This window comes from Antechinus flavipes, chromosome 1, assembly GCF_016432865.1.
Source record: "Antechinus flavipes isolate AdamAnt ecotype Samford, QLD, Australia chromosome 1, AdamAnt_v2, whole genome shotgun sequence".
NCBI classification, from domain to species: Eukaryota; Metazoa; Chordata; class Mammalia; order Dasyuromorphia; family Dasyuridae; genus Antechinus; species Antechinus flavipes.
This window is the reverse complement of record NC_067398.1, coordinates 500,825-509,817: the sequence shown is the minus strand read 5'-3', so window position 1 is coordinate 509,817 and position 8,993 is coordinate 500,825. Positions and strand designations below refer to the sequence as shown.

At 38.5% G+C, this 8,993-nt stretch overlaps 1 pseudogene; it reads left to right on the top strand.

Annotated features, from left to right (window-relative positions):
• Window positions 1–7,760: 7,760 nt before the first annotated feature.
• On the top strand, window positions 7,761–8,789 carry LOC127545977 (zinc finger protein 135-like; annotated as a pseudogene).
• Window positions 8,790–8,993: the final 204 nt, after the last annotated feature.

The window sequence follows — 8,993 nt, the reverse complement described above, 5'->3', positions numbered from 1 at the left end:
TTCATCCATTTTTCTTTTCCTTTTTAACAAAGATTTCTCTCCCTCTCCTCATATTCCATCTTCCCTTTCTGTTTTGCCTGGATTCTTGTTTTCTCTTTCATAGCTCCTCTACTCACCTGCTTTCTTTTGTTCCTGTACACTTCGTACAATCAAAGCCTCCAAGATTTCCATTCTGAGTCCTGTGCTGTGGGTGCTTTCTGCCACTGGCTGTAGGAAACCCCACACTTGACTTCCTTTCAGAATACTGTGTATCAGGGTAGGTGTGAGAGAGAAAACTGCCTCTTAGCAGAGACCAGCCCGTCCAGATATTCATCCTTTCATTGAACTTTCATTTTTCTTCTACATTTTCCTAGAAATCTCAATCCTGTGTCCAAGCTGTCCTACTCCTCCAAGTGCTAGTTCCCTCCCCAAAGTAACAATTACTAAATCTCCATGCCTCAGGATGGGATCCTTTTTCTCCTATAAGAATTTTCATCAGTGGAATCCATCTTCAAAGTCAAGCCTCCTTCCTTGCTCTACCTTTTCCAACTTTGCACCCTCCTTCCTGAGTATCCATGTGGTCTTCTCCTTGGAAATCTCAAAAGTATAAAAAACCAATAAATTCCTCAATGGTTCAGAACTGAAATAATATAATGAAGGAAATAAACTGTGAGATATGGTGTATACATAGACCTTAACAAGGTCAGAAACCAATTCCTAATTCAACATAAACAGGTGAAAATTCACAATGGCCATTTGACAAAAGATAGCTTATTTAGGAGAAGAAATTATTGCTAAAATGCAGAGATGAAGTAACCATAGGGAGTGGGAAATATGAAATGGACTTGGTAGAACAATATAGTTACTAAGGAAAATAGTTTGGAAGACTCCATTGAAGGAACATACCAGGAGGCCTTAGTAGGCCATTCCATTATGACACTTCTCATCAGAAGCCATTCTCCATAATAATAATTCCATAATTTCTCAGCTTTCTTCTAATTGGTCCTATAAAATGCTTTTCTCAACACTCACTCTTAGTGACCAGGATTTAAGAGTTGACTCTGACACTCATAAAGGGGATGACTTTTGGGCAAATCCCTTCTCTGTGTTTTAGTTTCCTCCTGTAAAACCTGTACATTGAGGAAGATTGGACTTTTTAATTCTTAAGTGTTTTTCAGTTCTCAATTTTATGACTTTTGATGGTTTAGGAGGTGGTGACATTCAAGGATGTGGCTGTGGACTTCACCCAGGAGGAGTGGGGCCTCTTGGACCATTCTCAGAAGGAGTTGTACCAGGAGGTCATGTGGGAGAATGCCAGGAACCTGCTCTATCTGGGTAAGGGCACTTCCCCTGATAATCCTAGTCTACAATCAAAGGGAATATCTTTTATCCCCAGAGTGCAGGGTTTTGTTTGGGTTTTTTTGGGGGGGAAGAGAAGGTTATCAATTAGGAAAGGGAAAATGCTGGTCTTTGCATTGTTGGATAGGACCCTAAAGGGTATCTTTTGTTGCTGCTGAAGCTCTCTCTTACCAGATCTAGGCAGCTTCAGGTGAAAGATAAAATCAGACTGGAAACATCTCAACCATGGAAGTAATTTCAGAGATGATTTCATTTAACCTCTATCTGGATGCAAATTTTGCGTTCCAAAGCTCTAAAAATTGCGCAGACAGCTTTTCCTTACAATCCATTCCTCTATAGGAGTATTTGGAATATTCATCTTTTTAACAGGCATCAATTTATAGCCCAAAGCACATAATTGTCTCTAGTATAAGAAGTTTCTTCTTAATCTTCCCTTAAGTTCCAGCAGAAGTAGTGGGAAAAAAATGGAAGGGAATTCTTTTCAAGTACTATTTTCCAAGTTCTGTGCCATGCCATTTCTTTAAAATACAGCAACAATATTGTTTAAGTACAACTTTCAGCAGAAAGTTTCTTGGGGTTACTGGAACAGCCTTCTTTTCAATTCAGTAATCACCACAAGTGTAGTTGGTATCAAAGTCCAAATCCTTTATTATCTTTTTCCAAGTCTTGTCTCTTTGGGGCCCAGTTAACTTTTTTATAGTCCAGATTCTTTATTATCTCCTTCCTGGAGCTGGGCAGCTTTCTGGAGAGCCTTTCAGACCAGCCTTGGTCTCAGTGGGAGAATGCAGGAGGAGAGCCTGCCACCAGTGGCCTTCACCAGTGGCCTGACTGAAGATTGAATGAATGTCTGTCCTTGGTTCCCAGAATTTCAGCTCCCGCCTGTCTTCTCTGCCCTCTGAAAGCATCTCCTCTGTGGCTCTCAGTCTCTGCTTATATGCTCCATCCTGAGTATGAACCAATCATTGTATCACTAGGAAATCATTATTTGTTGTAAGATTAAATCAACCATACTGAACCATAATAAACTAGATAACCATTGTCTCATCAATTCCACTGACTTAACTCCTTGTTTCAAGTTCAGAGTTCTGGTCCATAACAGTATCCAGAGAAAGGGGAGAGATGGGTTTGGCTCTTTCTTTTTAGAACTAGTATGCCAACAGGATAATGTGATACATCCCATTTGGAGTTCCTTGTTTTATAAGTGCCAATGGGTAAGTACACATTGAGATGTGTGAAAAAGATGACATGAATCTGAAAATGGAGAATCAAATTACAAACTTTTCTCTATCTTCATCCCTAACTGATTTCCATACCCAGGACTTCAAGTTACCAGAGAAGATATCATCTTTTATTTTGACCAAAGGGAAGCACCATGGAAGCTGGACCAAGAAGACCTGAGGAGCTGCTCTCCAGGTGAGTGAGGTGGAAACAGGTGTATGTGAATTGTGGTTACAAGAGACTTCTAGAAGTTAATAAGAAATAACTGCTAGGTTTGGGGAAGAAAGACCAGTCTTGGAATTCTTTTTTCAAATAATTTTGACAGTACTTCCTGGGTCACTAAATCTCAGTTTCCCATCTATAAAATAAGTGGATTGTCCTCTGTGACTCTGCAGATTCCTTCCAGAGATCATTTATGACCCTATAAAAAGTTTGGAATTGGATCAAGGGAATTCTGCTGAAAGTACCAAAAGGGATTAGGTTTTCCAAGGTGAACCATTTCCTAGAATTTCTTCAAGTCAGCAAAGATTTAAGTGTCTGCTACATGCCAGGCTTTGGGATAAGAAAAGGAACATCAAAGAGAACTAGGGTCTTCTCCTGCTATCCTGGAGGCCACAGACTGGCAGGGCAGACACTATACCAACAACTATGTAGAAATCTACCATGAGCTAGATAAAATGGATAAATTTAGTGCCTCACTTAATCACTTATTAGTGGGGATAATAATGGTTAGTGAAGGAGAGCACAACTGAGGAGGGAATAGTCAAAATGGAATCAAATGACTAGCATTTCTACAATATCTACTGTGTGTCGTGCACTGTGCTTTCTTATTTTATCCTCATGAGAACCCTAGGATTAGGAGTGATTGTTATGCTCATTTTACAGAATAAGAAACTGAGACAAACAGTGGTCCTGTAAATGGACTAGCCCCTTTATGAAGTGTGATTAGAAATCAGGTCTTCATGCTCAAAAGCTCTATCCACTGTACTGTTAATTTCATTCTGATTTATTTATTTATCCATTTATTTATTTATTTATTTGCTAGGCCAATTGGTGTTAAGTGAATTTGCCTAGGGTCACACAGCTAGGAAGTATGAAGTGTCAGAGACCAAGTTTGAACTCAAATCCTCCTGACTGCATTCTGATTTTGAAACCATTATGAGGATAATACTCACACATATATGAGGTCAAAAATAGGAGGAAAATTGGACAATCTCCCATTCATTAAATTCTAGCCAGTCAAAAAGAATTGTCTGATTTGTTTTAAAGATTTATATTTCTAATGGCTCGTGACAAGCATGTATTTGAGTGTGAATTGCAAATATGGCTTTATGATTTTTAAAAATACTTATTTAGTCACAACTGTGTGGGATGGGTACAACACCCCCTTTCTCAAATTAACTAATCAGAGACATCTTCAGGTACAAAGAGAGCATTTAGTCCCTGCAGGGAGAGGCCCAGCATAGCCAGGAGGTATCCCAGATCTTTTTTTTTTTTTTTTTAAATTATTATTTATTTATTTATTTTATTTAATAATAACTTTATATTGACAGAATCCATGCCAGGGTAATTTTTTTACAACATTATCCCTTGCACTCACTTCTGTTCCGATTTTTCCCCTCCCTCCCTCCACCCCCTCCCCTAGATGGCAAGCAGTCCTATATATGTTAGATATGTTGCAGTATATCCTGAATACAATATATATTTGCAGAACTGAACAGTTCTCTTGTTGCATAGGGAGAATTGGATTCAGAAGGTATAAATAACCCGGGAAGAAAAACAAAAATGCAGATAGTTCACATTCGTTTCCCAGTGTTCTTTCTTTGGGTGTAGCTGCTTCTGTCCATCATTTATCAATTGAAACTCAGTTAGGTCTCTTTGTCAAAGAAATCCACTTCCATCAGAATACATCCTCATACAATATCGTTGTCAAAGTGTATAATGATCTCCTGGTTCTGCTCATTTCACTCAGCATCAGTTCATGTAGGTCTCACCAGTCCTCTCTGTATTCATCCTGCTGGTCATTCCTTACAGAACAATAATATTCCATAACGTTCATATACCACAATTTACTCAACCATTCTCCAGTTGATGGGCATCCATTCATTTTCCAGCTTCTAGCCACTACAAACAGGGCGGCCACAAACATTTTGGCACATACAAGTCCCTTTCCCTTCTTTAGTATTTCTTTGGGATATAAGCCCAGTAGAAACACTGCTGGATCAAAGGGGATGCACAGTTTGATAACTTTTTGGGCATAATTCCAGATTGCTCTCCAGGCATCCCAGATCTTGACATGTACTAGACTTGAGCAGCAGGAAGTAGAATACCCAGTTAATTAACTAAAGAGCCAAGCTTTTTCATTGGATAGTATCTGCTTTCTTTGGGTCATGTCACTTCCTGTCACTTCACTAACTTAATGTGACTTTCTGTATCCCAGATTCAAGGCCTGAGAACAGAGATCATGTGACTTAGGCTCAAACTGAGAAAACTTCATCCAATCACACCCCTTCACAACATTTAAAAGGGTAGAATATAGAAAGATTGTGGTCTGCCATGATGATTTCATAGTCTCTACTGAACCTGCCTCCTGACCCTGGGTTTCAAGTAGTCTGCCAGCATTGCTCAAGAATGAGAAGCTAGGAAACCTCTTCGTCAGGTGATTAGAGATTTGATGAGGTGGAGTTGCTAGGTAACCCAGGAGTCAGAGAATTATTCTGGCACAGTGAAAGACAGTCCCCGAGGGTCTTTGCACTCCTGGGGCCATTTGTCCATGGAAAGTTGGAAACAATTTCATGTGAAGTTGAGAAACCAGAGACATATGTTGCACTTAGAAGCGATCAAAGTTTGATGTAATCACTGCAAAATCCCCCAAATCTGTGCATTCCTGATCATGATAGACTGAAATCACTTCAGAAAGAGAACTCTTGAAGTGGAAATGTGTACATACATGTTGCTGAGAGGACAACTATCTTTATAATCCAATCAGACAATGATTTACCACTTAAAGTGCCACTAAAGGATTGTAAACTTCTAAAAGGAAAAGGGTTGCAATAGTGGAGCATGCCCTATCCTTCCATACTACAGGATGATGAAATTTTCTGTATGACACATCTTCAAATCTCCATAATTCCATCTATTTCTTAAAATTGTGCTTTTTCCAGGAATATACAGGGGGCATTTGATGCTCTTTTTTTTTTTTTTTTTTTTTTAGAAGAAATGAGCAATAGCTGTCTCAAAAAAAAAAAAAAAAGTAATGGCTCAGAACAAAATCACTTCTCCCTGAGGTAAACAAAAGCACAGTGTTAACATTCTGAATGGGACCTCAAATCATGTAACAAAAAAAAAAAAAATGAAATGGGAAAAAAGCTCATAAGTGAAACTGGTTATTCATATTGGTAGGATATTATGAAATAATTTGAGTATATTTGCAGCAAATGACATGTCTGTGAAGAAAGGATTGAAAGTGCTGATAATGAATTGGAGAGGGAAGTTACTTTGTCAAATATTGTAGGCAGAATATGCCCATTCAAAGGTGTGAATTCTAGTCTCAGCTGTTGGGATTTGGTTAAGTCACTCAGCCAATCTGAGTTGATGATCTGAGTTTTACTTGCAATACAAATGAAGGCTGTTTCTATGTTGTCACAGATTTATTGTGTGAATTCAATGTTATTATGCGTACAATTCATTAGAAATTCAGTCATCCTTGAAATGAAACCAATGGGATTTTAAAATGATGGGTTCTGTCCATTATAGATTTTTCTTTTTGCCAGGAAAAATAGAAATAACTGAGTTTCTGTTCTGCTGATGAAGAGAAGAGGATATAAATATATATGTGCCTCTCTCATGTCTGTATTTGTTTTATTCTTTGTTGTGGTTGTTTTTCAGAAGATGTAATGGGACTTGAAATGAAGGAAACTGCTGCACACCTAAGTCTTTCTGTGGTAGAAAGTCACAAGCAAAGATTCATGAGTGATGGTCCCTGTGACTTGCCTTGGAGAGAAATCTGTGTGACACGTGAGATCATCGACTTTGGAGAGAAGCAAGGTGGAATATCTTTTAAAGAAAGGAGAGCTCTTACTAGACATCAGGAAATCCACACTGAGGAGAAAACATATGCATGTTACCAAAATGGAAAGGTCTTTAGGCAAATGGAAAGCCTTACTGCCCATCAGACAATCCATACTGGACAGGAACCTTATGAATCTTACCAATGTGGAAAGGGTGTTACAGACAATAGATCACTTACTCCACATCAGGCATTCCACACTGGAGAGAAACCATATGAATGTAACCAGTGTGGAAAGGCCTTTAGGCAAAGGGCATCTCTTACTGCACATCAGGCAATCCACACAGGAAAGAAACTTAATGAATGTAACCAATGCGGAAAGGCCTGTAGATGTAAGACAAATATTACTGTACATCAGGCAATTCACACTGGAGAGAAACCTTATGAATGTAAGCAATGTGGAAAGACTTTTAGTCGTAAAGGAAATCTTCTCAGCCATCAGAAAATCCACACTCAAGAGAAACCTTATGAATGTAAGCAGTGTGGAGAGACTTTTAGTTGTAAAAGAAATCTTCTCAGCCATCAGAAAATCCACACTCGAGAGAAACCTTATGAATGTAAGCAGTGTGGAAAGGCTTTTAGTCGTAAAGGAAATCTTACCGTACATCAGAGAAACCATATTGGAGAGAAACCTTATAAATGTAACCAATGTGAAAAGGCCTTTAGGCAAAGGAGGAGTCTTACTGCTCATCAGAAAATCCACACTGGAGAGAAACCATATGAATGTAACCAATGTGGAAAGGCCTTTAAGCAAAGGGCATCTCTTATTGCACATCAGAGAATCCACACAGGAGAGAAACCTGATGAATATAACCAATGTGGAAAGGCCTATAGATGTAAGACAAATCTTACTGTACATCAAAGAAACCATACTGGAGGGAAACCTTATGAATGCAACCAATGTGGAAAGGTCTTTAAGCAAGTAGGAGCTCTTACTGTACATCAAAGAAACCACACTGGAGAGAAACCTTATGAATGTAAGCTGTGTGGAAAGGCTTTTAGTCATAAAGGAAATCTTATCATACATCAGAAAATCCACACTGGAGAGAAACCTTATGAATGTAAACAGTGTGGAAAGGCTTTTACTCGTAAAGGAAATCTTATTGTACATCAGAGAAACCATACTGGAGAGAAACCTTATGAATGTAACCAATGTGGAAAGACGTTTAGACATAAGAAAAATCTTAATGCACATCAGAGAATCCACACTGGTGAGAAACCTTATGAATGTAACCAATGTGGAAAGGCCTTTAGGCAAATAGGAGCTCTTACTATACATCAGGCAATCCACAGTGGACAGAAACCTTATGAATGTAACCAATGTGGAAAGACCTTCAGTTATAAGAAAAATCTTACTGGACATCAGAGAATTCACACTGGTGAGAAACCTTATGAATGTAACCAGTGTGGAAAGGCCTTTAGGCAAGTAGGAGCTCTTACTGTGCATCAGGCAATCCATACTGGTGAAAAACCTTATGAATGTAATCAATGTGGAAAGGCCTTTAGGCAAGTAGGATCTCTTACTGTACATCAGGCAATCCACAGTGGAGAGAAACCTTATGAGTGTAACCAATGTGGAAAGGCTTTTAGGCTAAGGAGGAGTTTTACTACACATCAGACAATCCACACTGGAGAGAAACCTTATGAATGTAAGCAGTGTGGAAAGGCTTTCAGTCAAAAAGGAAGTCTTATCATACATCAGAGAATCCACACTGGAGAGAAACCTTATGAATGTAACCAGTGTGGAAAGGCCTTTAGATATAAGAACAATCTTACTGAACATCAAAGAATTCACACTGAAGAGAAGCCCTATGAATGTAATGAATGTGGGAAAGTCTTTATATATAAGACTTGTCTTATTGTACATCAGGTAATTCACACTGGAGAGAAACCTTATGAATGTAAGCAGTGTGGAAAAGCTTTTAGTCGTAAAGGAAATCTTATCGTACATCAGAGAAACCATACTGGAGAGAAACCTTATGAATGTAATCAGTGTGGAAAAGCCTTTAGATATAAAAAAAGTCTTACTGCACATCAGAGAATCCATACTGGACTGAAATCTTAGGAATGTAAGCAGTGTGGAGAGACTTTTAGGTGTAAGACAAGTCCTTCTGCCCATCAGAAAGTTCACACAGTAGAGAATCCTTATGAATTTATTCAATAAGGAAAAGACTTTATAAAAATCTGATTGGCTAGAACCAAATCTGAAGAAAGGTAAAGGTATTAAACTAAGAAGGAAAATGAATCAGGTATATTGGGAGAAGATGAGGTGATATTGATGCCTTCTATATTTAGCCTTCTCTAGACATAACCCTAATGATATTGGGAGAAAGGAAACATAAAAGATGACTAGAGATAGGAGATAGAT